A 21,294-nucleotide genomic window follows, 5' to 3' on the forward strand; every position below is an offset into this window, starting at 1 on the left:
TTTACACCGAAGATAGACACAAAATGCTGGAGCAACTCAGCGGGGACAGGCAGCATCTCTGGAGAGAAGGAATTCACTGCCTCAGAAGGCAGTGGAGGCCAAGTCTCTGAATGCATTCAAGAGAGAGCTAGATAGAGCTCTTAAGGATAGCGGAGTCAGGTGGTATGGGGAGAAGGGGTACTGATTGAGAATGATCAGCCATGATCACATTGAATGGTGGTGCTGGCTCGAAGGGCCAAATGGCCTATTCCTGCACCTATTGTCTATTGAATTGGTGACGTTTCGGGTCGAGACCCTTCTTCAGACTGATGTTAGGGGAGAGAGAGAGAGTCTGGAGATAGGGTAAGGTAAGATGTGAAAACAACAGATCAAAGCAGATGGTGATAAGGAAATGTAGAACGGTTCATTGTTAGCTATGGGGAAGGTGATAACGAGGCATCTCAATAATATTTAATCAGGAGGACAGTAGAATGAGTCAGAGAACTAGGATGGGGGAGGGGCGGAGGGAGAAGGAAAGCAAGGGTGACTTGAAGTTAGAGAAGTCAATATTAATCAATGTTAACTTGGAGTACTGTATTCAGTTTTGGTCACCCTGCTGTATAAAGATGTCATTAAACGGAAAAGAGTGCAGGGAAAATTTACAAGGGTGTTGCCAGGACTTGAGGGCCTAAACTACAAGGAGAGATTGGAAAGGCAAGGACTTTATTCCTTGGAGTGCAGAAGTCTGAGGGGTGATCTTATAAAGATGTATAAGGTCATGAGGGGGATGGATAGTGGGAATGCACAAGGTGTTTAGGAAAATATGCTGGTACAAATTGAAGGTATCACAAAATGCTGGGGTCAGGCAGCATCTCAGGAGAGAAGGAATAGGTGACGTTTCGGGTCGAGACCTTTGAGTCTGAAGAAGGGTCTCGACCCGAAACGTCATCTATTCCTCCTCTCCTGAGAGGCTGCCTGACCCGCTGAGTTACCCCAGCATGTTGCGATACGTGGGAATGCACAAAGTCTTTTACCCAGGATTGAGGAATCAACAACTAAGGTGAACGGGGAAAGATTTAATAGGAACATGAGGGGCAACGTTTCACACAGAGGGTTGTGGATATATGGGACGGATTGCCCATAGAGTTGAGACAGATACAATGACAACATTTAAAAGACATTTGGATGGGCACATTGATAGGAAAGTTTCAGACCAAAATATGGCCAGAAAGATATGGGCCAAACATGGGCAAATAGGACCAGTTTAAATGGGGCATCTTGGTCTGGATGGATGTTGGGCAGAGAGACTTTTTCCATGATGTGCAATGCCTCTAAATGACCAATAGCAGTCTTTTAAGAAAATAACTGCAGATGCTGGTACAAATCGAAGGTATTTATTCACAAAATGCTGGAGTAACTCAGCAGGTCAGGCAGCATCTCAGGAGAGAAGGAATGGGTGACGTTTCGGTCAAGACCCTTCTTCAGACTCTGAAGAAGGGTCACGACCCGAAACGTCACCTATTCCTTCTCTCCTGAGATGCTGCCTGACCTGCTGAGTGACTCCAGCATTTTGTGAATAGCAGTCTTTTGGTCAGTCTTAATGCCAAGCTCGCTAGAATCACAGTTGATTCTCCTATCAGATTCTATCAAGTTCTGTCATGGAATCTGACTTACAACATTTTATGGTAGCAGAGAAGAAAAAAAAATCATGATCTTTTAACTTAAAATAACACTCCGAGGTTAAGAAACACCATCTGATAGCAATATTGCAGACAGTAGTGGGCTCGCAAATTCTAGTTCAAAGAGACGGTTTTAATGAGTATCTGAAAGTTGGAAAGGGAGGCAGGATTTGTGACTTAAGTAGCCGAAGGCTTGGGTATTAATAACGGCAAACAATGTTGTAATCGGATGAAGAGAATTCACTCTTATCCATCTCCCCTGCCCACGTCCCCTTTCAACTATAGGCCTCCCTCCAGCTGTACATTTCACTCCTTCTCTTCTCTTGTTATCTGACACACTTTTGTCACTTTTTCACCTACAATCTTTATCGCTTACTCTTACATTACTTACTCCATCCATCAGCCAATCAACGCTCCCTCACCTGTATCCATCTATCACTTGCTATGCTGTCCCACCCCACCTATTTTTTCAGCTTTCGCACCCCCCGCCCCCCAAATACAAAGAGGGATTCCAACCCAAAACTCCACCTATCCATGTTCTCCAGAGATGCTGCCTGACCCGCTGGGTTACTCCAGCACTCTGTGAAACGTCACCTATCCATGTTCCCCAGAGATGCTGCCTGACCCGCTGAGTTACTCCAGCACTCTGTGAAACGTCACCTATCCATGTTCTCCAGAGATGCTGCCTGACCCACTGACCCATTGTGGTTTACTCTTGATTCCAGCATCTTTCTTCTTCGTGTCTTCATCTTAACTAATTTGGTTTCGTTTGGTTTAGAGATACAGCGTGGAAACAGGCCCTTCGGCCCTCCGAGTCCACGCCAACCAGCAATCCTGGTACACTAGCACTATCCTACAAACGAGAGGCAATTTACAATTTTTACTGAAGCCAATCAACTTACAAACCTGCGTGCTTTTTGGAGTGTGGGAGGAAACTGGAGCACCCGGAGAAAACCCACGTGGTCACAGGGAGAACGTGTGAAGTCCGTACAGACAGCACCCTTAGTCTGGATTAAACCCAGGTCTCTGGCGCTGTAAGGCAGCAACTCTACCGCTGCGCCACTGTGTCGCCCTAATGATGTGCATGGATCGCAAAGGTGCTTAGAACTTCTCTTGAGAATTTTGGTGTTGCTCAAATTCAATTCTGAGAACTTATTCTGTAGAAGTTAAATGCATATTGTCCAATTACATTTTTAGGGTATTCACCTGCAAACAAAATGACTCAATTGCTGTTGGATGAACCAAGCAAGGGAGGTGATTCTTCAATTTTTTTCATTTACAAACTGTTAAATTGTACAAATGTCTTAATTACATGACCCATGGATTACAGAGGGCATCTGTTTTTGGAGAACTTTAGGTTCTTATTTCGGTTCCTTTGGAGATAAAGGTAGATGACATAGGCAGCCCGATCCATCACGGGTACCGACCTCACCACCATCGAAGGGATCTACACTGATGAGCCAAAACATGATGTCATCAGGGGCACTCTGACCGGTCTGCGGCTATGCAGTCCCATACGTAGCAGGGTGCGATGCACTGTGTATTGTGACACATTCCTCCCGTGACCACCATTAAACTTTCCTGTGACTTGTGCCAAAGTAAACCCTCTGTCGGTTCGGACCAGACGGGATAGCCTTCATTGCCCTCGCGCATCGATAAGCCTTGGGCGCCCAACACCCTGTCTGTCGCCGGTTTGTAGTTTGTCCCTCCTCGGACCACTGTCGGTAGGTACTCACCACTGCTGACCGGGAGCACCCCACAAGCCTTGCCGTTTCAGAGATGCTCTGACCCAGTCGTCTGGCCATAACAATTTGGCCCTTGTCAAAGTCGCTCAGGTCTTTACTCCTGCCCATTTCTCCTGCATCCAACACATCAACTTCAAGAACTGACTGTTCACTTGCTGCCTAATATATCCCACCCCTTGACAGGTGCCATTGTAACAAGATCATCAATGTTATTCACTTCGCCTGCAAGTGGTCATAATGTTTTGGCTCATCGGCGTACTAGGGTCTCTGCCTCAGAAAAGCAGCGGCATTGTCAGATGCCCTGGCCACGCTCTCATTTCACTCCTGCCATCGGGAAGAAGGAACAGGAGTCTGAAAACTGTGATGTGCAGGTTCAGGAGCAGCTTCTTCCCAACCACCATCATTATGCTATTGAACACCACAAAGCTCCAACTAAATTATGAGCTATGGACCGATGCATTGCATTTGACTTTGGCATTTGTTTAGTTTTTGCACGATATTGGTTTTTTTTAAATTTATTGAGCTTCGTTCGTTTTGTTTGTTTATATTTTCTATTGTGTGTCGTGCTGCTGCAAGTAAGGATTTCATTGTACTCTTTTGGGACATATGAAAATAAAATATTCTTGACTCTTGAAAAGAGTGCTGCTGGTTTTATTGTACAGGACCGGTCAGTCTATGGACCGGTCACAGGACTGCTATGAACCGGTCCTGCTGAGCCGGATGGTCACATCGCACAGTGATCCGGCACAGACCTACTTGCACTTTATTCTGTCTTAAAACTGTTACAATTTGTTTCATTGGGTTGTTTAAATTAATACTGACTAGCTAATTAAATTATTGCATCGTATGGGAGACGCATTCCCAATCTCGTTGTACCCCTGTACAATGACAATAAAGATATATTGTATTGTATTGTATTGACTTGAAGACATACCGATTTTTCGGCATCTGATGGTCCGGCACATCCTTTAATGCGGACAAACACGAGAGCACACTTGAAATCCCCCGCCGATCTCGACCTCATCGGGAATTCCGCGGCCGATCGATGGGTGGAATTTGCCCCCTGCGGCCGGGGCGCTGGAACCCCAGCCCAGCCGGAGCCGGCAGATCCGTTCCCATAGCCGACTTCCGAGGCCAACGATCCAGCCGGTATCTCGACCCCCCCCCCCCCCTCCCCGGCGGCCTAGGCGGAACGTTCCGGTACTGTTGGACTCCACTCAGAGGCTCTGTTCGTCCGACAAAACGGATAATCCAGAAAGGCTCTGGAACCAAGGATACTGGAAAAATCTGTATCTGTATCTAGACCTGCACTAAAATCCTAACGTGGGATAGAAAGTTCTACTTCTTCACAAGTATCTCTTCTTCCTCAAAAGGCCAAGCACATTTGACATGCTGCCGATGACTCTTACCAATTTTTACAGATGCACCAAAGAATGTATCCCATGCATCCGGGTACACCACAGCTGCACTGCCCAAGACTGCAAGAAATTGTAGAGAGGTGTTAGCCTAGCCAAGTGCATCACACAGCCACTAACACTTCACACAGCCGATATCATCAAGGACCACTCACACCCCAGTCATTCCCTCTCCTCTCCTCTCTTGTCACACCGAAGGTACAAAAGCTTGAAAGCACATGCCACCAGACTCAGGAACAGCTTCTTCTCCTTTGTTATCAGACTCTTGAACCAACCTCTCTCATGATAAGGATATATTCCCTCATCTTCCAACCTACCTCTTTGCAACCTTTGCACTTTTTTTAACCCGCACTTTCTCTGCAGCCGCAACACCAAATTCTGCACTCAGTTTATCTTCTCTTTTGCTTTACCTGCTGTACTTGTGTATGGTATCGCTTGCCCAGAGAGCGCACAAAACAAAGGTTTTCACTGAGTCTCGGTACACGTGGCAATAATAAACCAATACCAATACAGAATGTGCAATATTACAAAGTAAAAGAAAGATTGCCAACATTATGTAATGTAAAATCTAAACAAATGTGTAAGGTGGTACCAGTTCATTGCTCTGGGCTTATCACGCAGTTGTGAGGTCAATAATTCACTGTGACAACACTATTACTAGTTCTGCTGTTCTACAATACTGTTTAGATTCCATTCTCCCAAACATTATTCTATGGAAAATAAAACATTCGGGCACACAGTTCAATGAATTAAACAGGAGATGAGAATGTGCTTTTTGCAGCATATACGTGATGCCATTTTAAATTTCTGTGCGGTGTGAGCATTATTGCTCAAGCTCACAATGGAAAATGAGGGAATAACTGGAAGGTGTTTCAGCTCAATAGTTTTATACAAGACTAAGAAAAAAAACACACAAATAAATACAAAATGTATTTAACTGAAAATCCTCTGGCGATTACTAGACTAATTCCATAATGATAACATTTCTAGTGGGTAGACACAAAATGCTGGCGTAACTCAGCGGGTCAGGCAGCAGCACCTCGGGAGAGAAGGAATGGGGTGACGTTTCGGGACGACCCATTCCTTCTCCACAGAGATGCTACCTGACCCGCTGAGTTACTCCAGCATTTTGTGTCTACCTTCGATTTGAACCAGCATCTGCAGATTTTTTTCCTACTAAATTTCTAGTGGGTTTTTCTTACTGAATGTTGATATCTTCTGGCAGTTCGAAGGTATTTACTCACAAAATGCTGGAGTAACTCAGCAGGTCAGGCAGCATCTCAGGAGAGAAGGAATGGGTGACGTTTCCTCCTCTCTTCTGGCAGTTCGATCCTTTCGAACTTAATGCTTTAGACAAAATTAATCCTATATTTTACGGCACTGTACAAATGAAATGAAAATCATACTAGAAAGTCAATGATTCTAATATTGCCAAAGCACACAGTGAGAGTAGAATCAGTTCAATAATTCGGCAGCATATTAAAAAATTCTATATCCATTCAAACATGCATCTGAACACTTGCTGAGTAATGCACGTGGTCCTTTTTGTCTTGCTGGAATAGAAATACTGAGATGGCAAAGGCAGAGAGATTCAGTTACCAGGAACTTAGTTTTGTGCCCGTGTTTAGATTGTGGATTTGTGCGTCGTGCATGACGTAATTCTCTGTTGCAGAGTTCCGAACACAGGACATGCGTGTGCCTGAAGCACACAACATGCAGAGGAGGACAAGTCAGGGCACATGTGATGCTCAATTGGTGATCCAGTGGCAAACTTAAATCCGTAAATAGTCAAGGACTATACAATGTGGAAACAGGCCCTTCGGCCCAACTTGCCCATACCGACCAGCATGCCCCATACCTCACTAGTCCCACCTGCCTGCATTTGGCCCATATCCCTCTATCCATGTACCTGTCCAAATGCCTCTTATACATTGCGACAGTACCTCCCTCAACTGCACCCTCTGGCAGCTCTTTCCATACACCCACCGTCCTTTGTATAAAAAGGTTACCCCTCAGGTTCCTTTTAAATCCCCCTCCCCGCTCACCTTAAACCTATGTCCTATAACCATACAACCATATAACAACTACAGCACGGAAACAGGCCCGTTCGGCCCTACCAGTCCATGCCGACCACTTTCTCTGACCTAGTCTCATCTACCTGCTCTCAGACCATAACCCTCCAATCCCCTCCCATCCATATACCTATCCAATTTACTCTGAAATAATAAAATCGAGCCTGCCTCCACCACTTCCACCGGAAGCTCATTCCATACAGCCACCACCCTCTGAGTAAAGAAGTTACCCCTCATGTTACCCCTAAACTTTTGTCCCTTAATTCTGAAGTTATGTCCCCTTGTTGGAATCTTCCCCACTCTCAAAGGGAAAAGCCTACCCACGTCAACTCTGTCCGTCCCTCTTAAAATTTTAAAAACCTCTATCAAGTCCCCCCTCAACCTTCTACGCTCCAAAGAATAAAGACCCAACCTGTTCAACCTCTCTCTGTAGCTTAAGTGCTGAAACCCAGGCAACATTCTAGTAAATCTCCTCTGTACCCTTTCCATTTTGTCGACATCCTTCCTATAATTTGCACACCATACTCCAGATTCAGCCTCACCAATGCCCTGTACAATTTTAACATTACTCCTCTGTTATCTCCTCTGTTTTTTGATTCCATTACTCTGGGTAAAAGGGCCATTGTTGGCTGGGGAAGGTGTCATCCTTGCACCCCGCTTGTTACTACACCTTTCCCAGCCAACAATAGATCATTATGGGCTCCACCTTCTTGAGGCCAGTCCTGATTTGTTCCGGCGTTTTCTCGCCTCCTCCTCTCCCCACCTCTACTTTCAGTCTGAAGAAGGGTTCTGACCCGAAAGGTCACCTATTGTCTTTTCTCCAGAGATGCTGCCTGACCCGCTTTGGCAGGGATTGGATGTCAGAAGAATTATGTAGGGGGGAACTGCAGATGCTGGTTTAAACCGAAGGTAGACACAGAGACGCGAGTAACTCAGCGGGACAGCCAGCATCTGCCAGACACGTAGAGTTACTCCAGCACTATGTGTCTATCTTCGGATGTCAGAGGAGGTTGGGAAAGGGGCTCGGCAGTGTGACAGTCAGATATGAGGGAATGATCGGGCATGGATTAATGCAGAGCCACCATAAGTCTGGGATGAGCCAAGTGACAGAGGTCTCTCCATCCTGTTGCTGGAGTCCACATGAGTCAAGAACACAAGAACACAAGAAAATAGGAGCAGGAGTAGGCCAACCGGCCCCTCGAGCCCACTCCGCCATTCAATACGATCATGGCTGATCCCACCCCAACCCCCTTCCCACTATCGCCCTTCTTCCCACCCAAAAGAACCGTGTGATCTCCTGGGAGAGGCGAAAAACCGGATAAAAACCCAGCCCAATTTGGGAAAAAAATCCGGGAAATTCCTCTCCGACCCCAAGCTAGGCGATCGAGACTTGTCCAGGAGATTACTCAGGTCTTACTATACTAACAATAGCTCATGTCCACTTCCCTGCCCGCTCCCCGTAACCCCTGATTCCCTTGTCTATTAAAAAACAATCTATTTCTGTTTTAAATTTATTTAACGTTCCTGCTTCCACAGCTCCCTGAGGCAGCGAATTCCACAGACTAACCACCCTCTGAGTGAAGAAGTTTCTCCTCATCTCAGTTTTAAAAGAGCCCCTCTTATTCTAAGACTATGCCCCCTAGTTCTGGTCTCCCCGATCATCGGAAACATCTTTAGCGCATCCACTCGATCAAGGCCCCTCACGATCTTATACGTTTCAATAACGTTTAAGGATAAAGTCCATACTTCCATGGATTCTCCAGTTTTACTTTACGAATCTGCTTGATATCTAACATTGACCTTATGTAAGATCAGAATCCCCATTCATTATTTTATTTTGTGTTAGTATTTTTACTGCACTCTGTTTCATCAGTAAGCCTCAAACCTCAAACTCCTAACCTAAATCATTTATGGAGATTATGCATTGTTTTCCAAATTTTTTTATTTTTTTTGCCCCACCTTTAAACATTTCCTCGAGTTGTGATATATAAAAATACAGATTGTTTGGATAGATTCGGCATGGAAATAGGTGGTTTAGCCCACCAAGTCCACACTGATCGCCCCTTCACGTGTTAACCCACTTTTGCATCCAATCCCCACACACTCTGGGTAATTTACAGAGGGACGATTAACTTACAAACCCGCAAGTCTTTGTGATGTGGGAGGAAAGCCACTCGGTCTCAGGAAGTACAAGCAAACCCCACACACAGACAGCACCTCAGGGTCAAACCCGGGTCTCTGGCGTTTCGAGGCAGCAACTCTACCACTGTGCCACTGTGCAGGTAAATAAATTCCAGTAAGAAAATAATGTCAGCATTTATTCCACTTGCCTTACAGCAAGTTTTACTTGCTCTGTTTTGTTAGAGACGTATGAAATTATAAAAGGACTGGACAAGCTAGATGCAGGAAAAATGTTCCCAATGTTGGGGGAGTCCAGAACCAGGGGACCACAGTCTTAGAATAAAGGGGAGGCCATTTAAAACTGAGGTGAGAAGGAACTTTTTCACCCAGAGAGTTGTGAATTTGTGGAATTCTCTGCCACAGAGGGCAGTGGAGGCCAATCCACTGGATGAATTTAAAAGACAGTTAGATAGAGCTCTAGGGGATAGCGGAATCAAGGGATATGGGGAGAAGGCAGGCACGGGTTACTGATTGTGGCTGATCAGCCATGATCACAATGAATGGCAGTGCTGGCTCGAAGGGCCAAATGGCCTCCTCCTGCACCTATTTTCTGTTTCTATGTTTCTATGAAGAACAGCTAAGAATATAAGATTAATTTCATGTTGTTCCATCTCAAAATTACATTTTTCATTTAAAATTCTAAGGATTCCATATATAGTCTGCATGATACATTCAATGTGGTCGATCATTGTGTTTAAATCAAACACATGTGGTTTAAAGCCCCTTACGACAATTATGATTCACTTCTTTAATGAGTTAGTCCACGCTCATCTAATTCTCAGTGTACTCAAGCCTCATAACTGCCTGTAATTCAACTCTAATTTGAAACAAATTCAAGAATCGTCGTTAGGAAATAAATCTATTGTTGTGCAAAAAAATGAAATGAATTGCCAACTAGAAGTGATGCATTTGTCAAAACTTCCAATTCTCTAGACTAATTTCTATAATGTACTGGAACTACCTGTACCTAATTGAATTACAAAGTGCTGAAATAACTCAGCGGGCCAGGCAGCATCTCTGGAGAACATGGATAGGTGACGTTTCACAGAGTGTTAGAGTAACTCAGTGGGTCAGGCAGCATCTCTGCAGAACATGGATAGGTGACGTTTCACAGAGTGTTAGAGTAACTCAGTGCGTCAGGCAGCATCTCTGGAAAACATGGATAGGTGACGTTTCACAGAGTGCTGGAGTAACTCAGCGGGTCAGGCAGCATCTCTGGAGAACATGGATAGGTGACGTTTCACAGAGTGTTGGAGTAACTCAGTGGGTCAGGCAGCATCTCTGCAGAACATGGATAGGTGATGTTTCACAGAGTGCTGGAGTAACTCAGCGGGTCAGGCAGCATCTCTGGAGAACATGGATAGGTTACGTTTTGGGTCAATACTCCATCCATCATAATACCTATAATATTCTAATATTGATTTGATCCGTCATAGCACCTATCCATGTTCTCCTGAGATGCTGCCTGGCCCGCTGAGTTACTCCAGTGCTCTGGGTCTTTTTTTCCTAAAGCAAGCATCTGCAGTTCCTTATTCAATTGCAGATGTACTCAGGGGAGTGAATTTCTTTATACTCTTAACTCTGATGTCTTTGGCAATCCCCAAACCAGGAATACCAAAGCTGGAGAAAAATGATAATGTTAGCTTAAAATATAAAATCTGCATTTACTCGTGACTTGAGCAGATATATTGATTTATTCTAAAGATAGACACAAAATGCTGGAGTAACTCAGCGGGTCAGGCAGCATCTCTGGAGAAAAAGGATGGGTGACGTTTCGGGTCGGTCGAGACTGAATGTAGGGGGTGAGGAGGTTGCTTAAGGTGAGGAAAGACTAGGATCAATCAGAGTCGGCAACCTCAGGCCTAGTTGCCCAGGAGGGCCATTGTTGGCTAGGGAAGGTGTGATGTGTCAAGAGAAACATTGTGGAGGACTGTGGATCTCGTAAAACATCTAGGATGGTACAGCAGGCAGTGAAGAAAGCTAATGGCATGTTGGCCTTCATAACCAGAGGATTTCAGTATAGGAGCAAAGAGGTCCTTCTGCAGTTGTATAGGGGCCTGGTGAGACCATACCTGGAGTACTGTGCGCAGATTTGGTCTCCTAATTTGAGGAAGGACATTCTTGCTATTGAGGGAGTGCAGTGTGGGTTCACCAGTTTAATTCCCGGGATGGCGGAACTGTCATGTGATGAAAGAATGGAATGACTGGGCTTGTATTCACTAGAATTTAGAAGGATGAGAGGGGATCTTATAAAAACATATTACATTATTAAGGGATTGGACAAGCTAGACGCAGGAAACATGTTCCCGATGTTGGGGAAGTCCAGAACCAGGGGCCACAGTTTAAGAATAAGGGGTAGGCTATTTAGAACTGAGACGAGGAAAAACTTTTTCACCCAGAGAGTTGTGAATCTGTGGAGTTCTCTGCCTCAGAAGGCAGTGGAGGCCGATTCACTGGGTGCATTCAAAAGAGAGTTAGATAGAGTTCTTAGGGCTAGCGGAATCAAGGGGAGAAGGCAGGAACGGGCTACTGATTGTGGATGATCAGCCATGATCACATTGAATGGCAGTGCTGGCTCAAAGGGCCAAATGGCCTCCACCGGCACCTATTGTCTATGTTTCTTTGAAAGGGGGCAAGGTGGGAGGGGGAAGGGAGGGGAGTATGTGATAGAATTAAATAATTCAATGTTCATATGACTGAGCTGTAATCTACTCTAGCGAAATATGAGGTGTCGTTTCCCCAATTTGCTTGTGGCCTCACTCTGGCAATGGAGGAGGGCTCAGTGCAGAAAGGTCAGTGTGGGAATGGGATGGGGAGCTGAAACGGTTGGCAAGCGGGAGATCCAGTAGGCCTTGGCGACCGAGCGCAAGTGTTCAGTGAAACAGTTGCAGAGTCCACGTTTGGTCTTTGCTGATTTATCTCCTAGTTACACCTCGAGATCCGATATTTACAATGAAAAACCCTTCACCATTCTCTCAACTCACATCACAGTCACCTATCAGAGACATTCCCTTTGTTCCCTCCACTCCCTTGTATAGTTCAATTTATTATTGTCATGTGTACCATGAGTACAATGGTGTCATGTGTACCATGAGTACAATGGTGTCATGTGTACCATGAGTGCAATGGTGTCATGTGTACAATGAAAATATTTTTGTTGTGGTGCTATCCAGTCATTCTCCACATTGTAAAAGGGCTTTGCAATTTCCTTCTCAATTAATTTTTAAGGGAGGGGCGGGGAAAGATTTAATAGGAACCTGAGGGGCATTTTTTTTTTACACAAAGCATGGCAGGTGTATGGAATGAGCTGCTGGAGGTGGTAGTTGATGCAGGTACTATTGCAACTTTTAAGAAACACTAGACCAAGTGGACCTGTTGCGCCCAAACCTCTCCTGCACTGGCGCAGCACCCACTCCTCCCCGCCTCCCCTCTCCCCCTCTCCCCCCCTTCCCCTCCCCCTCCCCCTTCCCTTCCCCCCACTCCATCCCCCTCAACCCTCCTTATCCTCCCTCCTCCCCGCCCTCCATCCCCCTCCCTCCCTCGAAGATAGATTTAAACTTTAAAATGTGAATAACTTTAAAAATATAACACCGATTTCAATGAAACTTCTTCCATTACCACCAAAGGGTCGACGGTGAGTAAGGTGGGCCTAAAATTGTCGCGCTATCGTGTACCATTTTGGCTGTAGTTCAGGAACAAATAAACAAACATACAAGAGTTTTAGTATATAGATTTAGACAAGTACATGGATAGGATAGGTTTAGAGGGATCTGGGCCAAACGCGGGCTGGTGGGATTAGTGTAGATGGGGCATGCTGGTCAGCGTAGGCCGGCTGGGCTAAATGGCCTGTTTCTACACTGCATGAGTCATTGTGTCATTTAGTGCAATAGTAAAAATGCTTCTGTTTTTCTTTAGCTGGCACTTGGCAAACTCTTGGCTGTGGTGTGCATCTGAAACGTTGAGTAGTAGGTGGACAATCGATGCATAATTTATTAACCAAGTCGGAGCCGTGCGAACAGAGATAACCAGACGTTTATGGATTTTCATTACAACTCAAACTTGGGCTATCTGCCACAATTAGGTGCTATACACAAACACATACTAGAAAATATTGAGCCTTTTATGAATTGAGGGAAAGCCAATTAATTTTCTTTCATTTTATTTAACTATCTGTAGAATGATTTATGTTGTGTTGAATAGTAGCATTTTAGTATGTTATCTTCCTGAATCCACGATGACTTGAGTCTTTAATTTTGCCAGACTTGTGCGGTTTTATCTACTGATCCCATCTGATACATCTTTGTCTCATTTTCACCTCTAGATTTTCACTCAAATGCCGATCGATTCTCCCTTCCCCCTCACCTGTATCCACCTATCACTTACCAGGCTTTGCCCTACCCCCACCACTTATTTCCCAATTTCTACCCCCCCCCCACTCCATGTCTGAAGAAGGTCCCCAACATTCTACCCCCCCCCCCCCCCCACTCCATGTCTGAAGAAGGTCCCCAACATTCTACCCCCCCCCCCCCACTCCATGTCTGAAGAAGGTCCCCAACATTCTACCCCCCCCCCCCCCACTCCATGTCTGAAGAAGGTCCCCAACCCAAAACATCATCTATCTATTCCCTTTGCAGATGCTGTGTGACCCGCTGAGTTCCTCTAGCACTCTGTGCTTAACTCAAAGGAGAGGCCATTAAACTTTCTAAACCCCGGTCGTTAGACATGAATAAAGTTTATTATTCCAAATTAAACTAAACTTATGGATGAAAATAATTTTTTAATCAATGCAGCCCATGCATCTTGAAATAGATTGGATTTTGTCTATCTTGAAATATGTAAACATGGACTTATTAAACCATTATACAACAAAAAGATTTAGATCCATTGACTCATGTTAATAATACTTTCCAATATGTTTGTATGTTTATCAAAAGGCAGATGATTTTACAATCTAGCCCATTAATTTGATAATAGTAACACACTATGTACTTGCAAAGAACCACTAATAAATACCTGGAACTGATTGTGCCTCGGCTATTGTTCGGAATTTTCTTTCTTAATAATTACACGTTACAATTTGCAGCATGTGAAAAAGACCGAGCAATTCATCTCAAAAGGGTCTTGTAGCATTGCCAGAATATCATTGCCTTATTAGTTCCATTATTCTTGAACACTGCAGTGATAGAACGCCACAGGAGATCCCTTTTCACTGTGGCTATCAAACTGTACAAGTCCTCCCCCTTCTGTCGTTGGGTAGAATGACTCCCCTCCCCCCCCCTCCTCCCTCCCCCCCCCCCCCAATCTTTGCACATCCCCAATCCTGGACTTTCCATTCGTCACATTAATTTCATGTTTCGTGTATATTATGTTTTATGACTGTTGGCAGACCAACTTCCCTCCTGGGATAAATAAAGTTCCACCGCATCGTATCGATGGTGCCAGAGATTGAAGCATGTATAAGCTCTGGCCAACACCCATTGTTATTACTGAGTGAGAGCTGGCTTGAGCCAACATGTTAAATGAAAGCAATTCAGCAGGTAGGCCAAGCATTCTGATAGGACTCTAGTTACGATAGAAGAGTTTCATGCAGGAAAAGACACATCAAGTTGCTCGCAAAGTTCAAGAGTACATTATTTAACATGCAAAAAGTGGGAAATAGAAGATTGGCACAAAATGGTGGAGTAACGCAGCAGGTCAGGCTGCATCTCTAGAGAAAAGGAATAGATGTTTCGGTTCGATACCCTTCTTCAGACTTCTCCGTCTGATGTTTCAGGTTGGGTCTCGACCCGAAATGTCACCTATTCCATCAACATCCTGAGGTTCATGGGCATGCATATCTCTGAAGATCTGCAGATGTGGGTCCAGCACATCTGAATGTGGGTCCAGCACATTGATGCAATTACAAAGAAAGCTCATTAATGCCTCCACCTTCTTGGAAGATCGAGGAGATTCGGAATGTCAACAAACACTCTCTTGAACTTCTTCAAGTCTATGGTAGAGACCATACTGATTGAATGTATTTATTCACAAAATGCTGGAGTAACTCAGCAGGTCAGGCAGCATCTTGGGAGAGAAGGAATGGGTGACGTTTCAGAAACGTCACCCATTCCTTCTCTCCCGAGATGCTGCCTGACCTGCTGAGTTACTCCAGCATTTTGTGAATAAATACCTTCGATTTGTACCAGCATCTGCAGTTATTTTCTTATACTGATTCGTGCAGGTTCAGTAACTCGAACACCCACGAATAAAGGTTGGGTGCAAAAAGTAGGTAGACATTTCCTGGTCTTACTGACCTCGAAGACAAACACAAAATGCTGGAGTAACTCAGGGGGTCAGGCAGCATCTCTGGAGAGAAGGAATGGGTGATGTTTCAGGTCAAGACCGTTCTTCAGACTGAGAGTCGGGGGAGAGGGACACGAGAGGTATGAAGACGTACAGAACAAATCATAGCCGGCACCAATGGCCACGGAAAGGTGGAGCCCATGATGGAGCTGACCCGCTGGGCTGCTCCAGGATTTTGTGTCTATCTTTGGTGCAAACCAACATCTGCAGTTCCTTCCGACACATTTTGTCTTCCCCACCATTGAAAACAGGTACAATTATTAAAGAGCCACATCACCCCGGCCAAGCTCTCATCTCGCTACTACCATGGGGAAGAAGGAACAGGAGCCTGAGAAACATGGCCAGCAGGTTTTAACAACAGCTTCTTCACCACAATCATCGGCCACCGCACAAACAATAACCACTGCCTCAACAACTGTAATCTAATATGGACTTTGTTTTGGCTGCTTTCCAGACTTCAATTTTGCATTATTGGTGTCTGGTTTTCTAGCATTACTGATCATTAATTTATTGCCTTATTGATTATCATATCTGTGTGTTATTGCATTAGTTTATTTTAGATTATGTTATGGCCAAACATACCAAGGTTCCGTGAAAAGCTTTTCCTGCATGCTATCTGGTCAAAGAAAAGACAATACATGACCAATTGAGCCAACTGGATTGACTGGATAGACTCGGCTTGTACTCGCTGGAATTTAGAAGATTGAGGGGGATCTTATAGAAACTTACAAAATTCTTAAGGGGTTGGACAAGCTAGATGCGGGAAGATTGTTCCCGATGTTGGGGAAGTCCAGAACAAGGGGTCACAGTTTAAGGATAAGGGGGAAGTCATATCATCATATCATCATATATAAAAGTCTTTTAGGACCGAGATGAGAAAGTTTTTTTTCACACAGAGAGTGGTGAATCTGTGAAATTCTCTGCCACTGAAGGTAGTTGAGGCCAGTTCATTGCCTATATTTAAGAGGGAGTTAGATGTGGCCCTTGTGGCTAAAGGGATCAAGGGGTATGGAGAGAAGGCAGGTACGGGATACTGAGTTGGATGATCAGCCATGATCATATTGAATGGCGGTGCAGGTTCGAAGGGCAGAATGGCCTACTCCTGCACCTACTTTCTATGTTTCTATGTTTCTAACCACTGTAAACAGAGAAAGGATAAAGGCTACAACATTCAGTCCATGATAAAGTCCTACTAAAGATAGTGCAAAGGTCTCCAGTGAGGTCGATGGGAAGTCTGGGGCTTGTTACGCAGCAGCAAGTCAGTGGTCCATTGCTGGTGTTTAAGACAATTAAACACACTTCACTCTTGCAATGCTCTTGCATTTCAGTCTCTGGGTATAAGCCTCTTCCCTAATTCCAGTTGGGAACGGCATGCAGATGTTGGTATGCGACCACTAACAACTGATATTCTATTCTCCTCCGATCCAGCAGTACTGAGCTATCACACTGCCCAGTTAGCTTGACAGATTATAGGTTACCCTTACTGTCTAATGTCCTGTTATTCTTTTTGACATGAAATTGCTGATGCGAAGCCTGTGGTAATTCCAGACGGCTGAGAGAAGTGGCACTATGATTGTCGGACAGAGATGCGTGCTTTTGACATCTCTTTCACGATTCTGATTCCTCGACTCCCTCGGTTCTGATCTTGGGGCCCGATGAAACATTATTAAGAATTCCTTCGGCCAACTACGGCAACACGTTTGACAATAGATGCAGGAGGAGGCCATTCGGCCCTTCGAGCCAGCACCGCCATTCAATGTGATCATGGCTGATCATTCTCAATCAGTACCCCGTTCCTGCCTTCTCCCCATACCCCCTGACTCCGCTATCCTTAAGAGCTCTATCCAGCTCTCTCTTGAATGCATTCAGAGAATTGGCCTCCACTGCCTTCTGAGGCAGAGAATTCCACAGATTCACAACTCTCTGACTGAAAAAGATTTTCCTCATCTCAGTTCTAAATGGCCTACCCCTTATTCTTAAACTGTGGCCTCTTGTTCTGGACCCCCCCAACATTGGGAACATGTTTCCTGCCTGTACCGTGTCCAACCCCTTAATAATCTTATACGTTTCGATAAGATCTCCTCTCATCCTTCTAAATTCCAGTGTATACAAGCCTAGTCGTTCCAGTCTTTCAACATATGATAGTCCCGCCATTCCGGGAATTAACCTAGTAAACCTACGCTGCACGCCCTCAATAGCAAGAATATCCTTCCTCAAATTTGGAGACCAAAACTGCACACAGTGCTCGAGGTGCGGTCTCACTAGGGCCCTGTACAACTGCAGAAGGACCTCTTTGCTCCTATACTCAACTCCTCTTGTTATGAAGGCCAACATTCCATTGGCTTTCTTCACTTCCTGCTGTACCTGCATGCTTCCTTTCAGTGACTGATGCACTAGGACACCCAGATCTCCTGACTTGACATCATTCAGATAATACCCTGCCTTCCTATTCTTACCACCAAAGTGGATAACCTCACACTTATCCACATTAAACTGCATCTGCCATGCATTCGCCCAGTCACACAACCTGTCCAAGTCACCCTGCAACCTCATAGCACCGTTCCGCAGGGAGGAACGGCAGATACTGGTTTAAACCAAAGACAGACACAAAAAGGCTGGGTTGGAGATGCTGCCTGATCCGCTGAGTTAGTCCAGCCTTTTGTGTCTGTCTCGGGCAACATGTCCGCAGTTTAATCCGTAAAAGGACCCAGTCATCATTTTGTAAAACGTGTAAGTAGACATAACCTGCGTTTAGAAATCATGTCGTCTCCATTTTACTGCAAAAAGTATCAAAATGATTTTAGAGTCATACAACAATGAAACAGGCCCTTTGGCTCAACTCATCCATGCCGCCCCAGATTGGGCTTGTCCCTTTCGCCTGCATTTATATCCATACGTTCATAAATCATAGGACCAGAATTATGCCATTCGGCCCATCATGTCCACTCCAGCATTCAATCATGGCTGATCTATCTTTACTAATCAAGAACCTGGCAATCTCCGCTTTAAAAATAGCCATTGACTTGGCCTCCACTGCCGTCTGTGGCAATGAATTCCACAGATTCACCACACACTGACAAAAGAAATTCCTCCTCATCTCCTTTCCAAAATGTGCTTTATCTGTTTCTTATTACTTGGGCGCTGGGAGTTGAGAGTTGAACTGTCAAGAGTGTTAAATTGTCATATGGACCCTGAAAGTGGTGTCACAGGTGGAAAGAAGGATTCCTGTTCGTTGGCCTTCATCGGTCAGCGTACTGAATATAGAAAAGGGCACAAAGTGATGAAGTAACTTTGGCAGGACAGGCAGCACCTCTGGAGAACACAAAATGTGTAGGAAGGAACTGCAGATGCTGGTTTACACAAAATGCTGGAGTAACACAGCATCTCTGGAGAAAATGAGTAGATGACATTTCGAGTCGGGACCCTTCTTGAAACCGAGAGTTAGGAGAGAGGAAAACTCGAGGTACGAAAAGCCTCTGCCTTTCACACCTCTAGTTTCTCTCTCCCCTGACACTCAGCCTGAAGATGGGTCCCCTCCCGAAATGTCCCCTTTAAAAAAACATTTTCTCCAGGGATATTGCTTGACCCGCATAGTTACTCCAGCATTTTATGTGTAGAACAGTTTTTTGTTTCTAGTCAGTATAGAAGTTGGGACATTATGTTGCAGTTGTACAAGACGTTGGGGAGGCCACATTTGGAGTATTGTGCTCAATTTTGGATGCCCTGCCTGAGGAAGTATGTCATTACTCCCCAACGTCTCCCAATCATTCACAGTTGACAAATGCACCACTTTCCTTTCATTCTTCCAAAGCAAAATAGACAACATCTACAGCACCTTAACCACCAACGCACCTGCTCCCCCTCAAACCACCTGCCCCCCCTTATCCTGTCAACCCCTGCCTCAGTTCTCCCCAGTCTCCACCACCGACCTCTCTGACCTCGTCACAGGAATAAAAACTGCCACCTGCTCTCTGGACCCCATCCCCTCCAGCTTTGTCAAGGCCTGCCTTCCTGCTCTCTCTCCACTTATCACTGCAACAATAAACTCCTCCCTGTCCACTGGCATCGTCCCGCCATCCCTCAAAATCGCTGCTGTCACTCCCATTCTGAAAAAACCTGGTCTCAACCCTGACACCCCAAACAACTTCAGACCAATCTCCAACCTACCCTTTCTGTCCAAAGTTTTGGAATGTGCTGTAGCTTCCCAACTCAAATACCACCTCTCTCCCAATAACCTGTATGAAACTTTCCAATCCGGATTCCGCTCCAACCACTGTACTGAAACTGCGCTCCTCAAAATCACAAACGACCTTTTCATCTCCTCCGACGCTGGCAACCTCAACATCCTCATCCTACTTGACCTCAGCGCCGCCTTTGACACCATAAATCACTCCATTCTCCTCACCCGACTTGAAACCTCCTTTAACATCACCGGCACAGCCCTATCCTGGTTCAAATCTTACCTCTCTGACAGGCACCAGTTTATCTCCATTAACAACTGTAAATCCTCCACCGCTCCCCTCCCCCAAGGCTCAGTCCTTGGCCCCCTCCTCTTCATCCTCTACCTGTTCCCCCTTGGTCAATTAATCCGCTGTCATGGTCTCAACTTCCACTGCTTCGCCGATGATATCCAGCTCCTCATCTCCACCAAGTCAATCTCCACCACCACACACTCTACACTGACAAACTGCATCACTGAAATAAAATCTTGGCTTCAATCAAATTTCCTCAAACTCAACTGCAACAAATCTGAAATCATCATCATTGGTCCAAAAAACGCTCACCAAATCCACCCAAAACTTCATCCTCAATATTGATGGTCTCCCAGTATCCACCTCCCCTCACATCCGGAATCTTGGAATCATCTTTGATCAAACCCTCTCCTTCGACAAACACATCAAACACATCACAAAGACAGCCTTCTTCCACCTCAAAAACATTGCCCGTCTCCGTCCATGCCTCTCCTCCACAGCTGCAGAAACCCTCATCCACGCCTTCATCACCTCCCGTCTGGACTACTGCAACAGCCTCCTCTATGGCGCACCCTCAAAAATCATCAGTAAACTTCAATACATTCAAAACTCCGCTGCCCGTCTACTCACCCACACCCCGATCCGTGACCATATCACCCCCGTCCTTTACAAACTCCACTGGCTCCCCATCCCCCAGAGAATCCAGTACAAAATCCTCCTCATGACCTACAAAGCCCTCCATAACCTGGCCCCATCCTACCTGACCGACCTCCTCCACAGGCACACTCCCACCTGCACCCTCCGCTCTGCTGCTGCCAATCTCCTATCCCCCCACATCCGGACCAAACTCAGATCCTGGGGGGACAGGGCTTTCTCCATCGCTGCTCCCACCCTATGGAACTCACTACCCCATACCGTTAGAGACTCCTCCACACTCACCACATTCAAAACATCGCTGAAGTCTCACTTGTTCAGTACTGCCTTCAACCACTGAAGGTCACCTCACCTTCTGTCTCCTTTCTCTGTTCGTTTACTTATTTATCTATTTATTCACTTCCCTATGTTCTCTAAATCCCTGTAAAGCGTCTTTGAGTATATGAAAAGCGCTATATAAATGTAATGCATTATTATTATTATTATTATTATTATTATTATTATTATTAAGCTGGAAATAGCGCAGGGAAGATTTACAAGGATGTTGTCAGGTACGCGGATAGGAAGGACATAGAGGGGTATAAGCCTGGCACAGGCAAATGGGGCAAGCTTAGCTGGGGGATTTTGGTCGGCATGGATAAGTTGGGCTGAATGGAAATTATTAAATTTTTAATAATAATATTCAATAATTATTTTATTTATTTTCCTTTGTAACTAATCACAGGGACAATTGGGGTGGCACAGTGGTGCAGCGG

This window comes from Rhinoraja longicauda, chromosome 11 (genome assembly GCF_053455715.1).
Source record: "Rhinoraja longicauda isolate Sanriku21f chromosome 11, sRhiLon1.1, whole genome shotgun sequence".
NCBI lineage: Eukaryota > Metazoa > Chordata > Chondrichthyes > Rajiformes > Arhynchobatidae > Rhinoraja > Rhinoraja longicauda.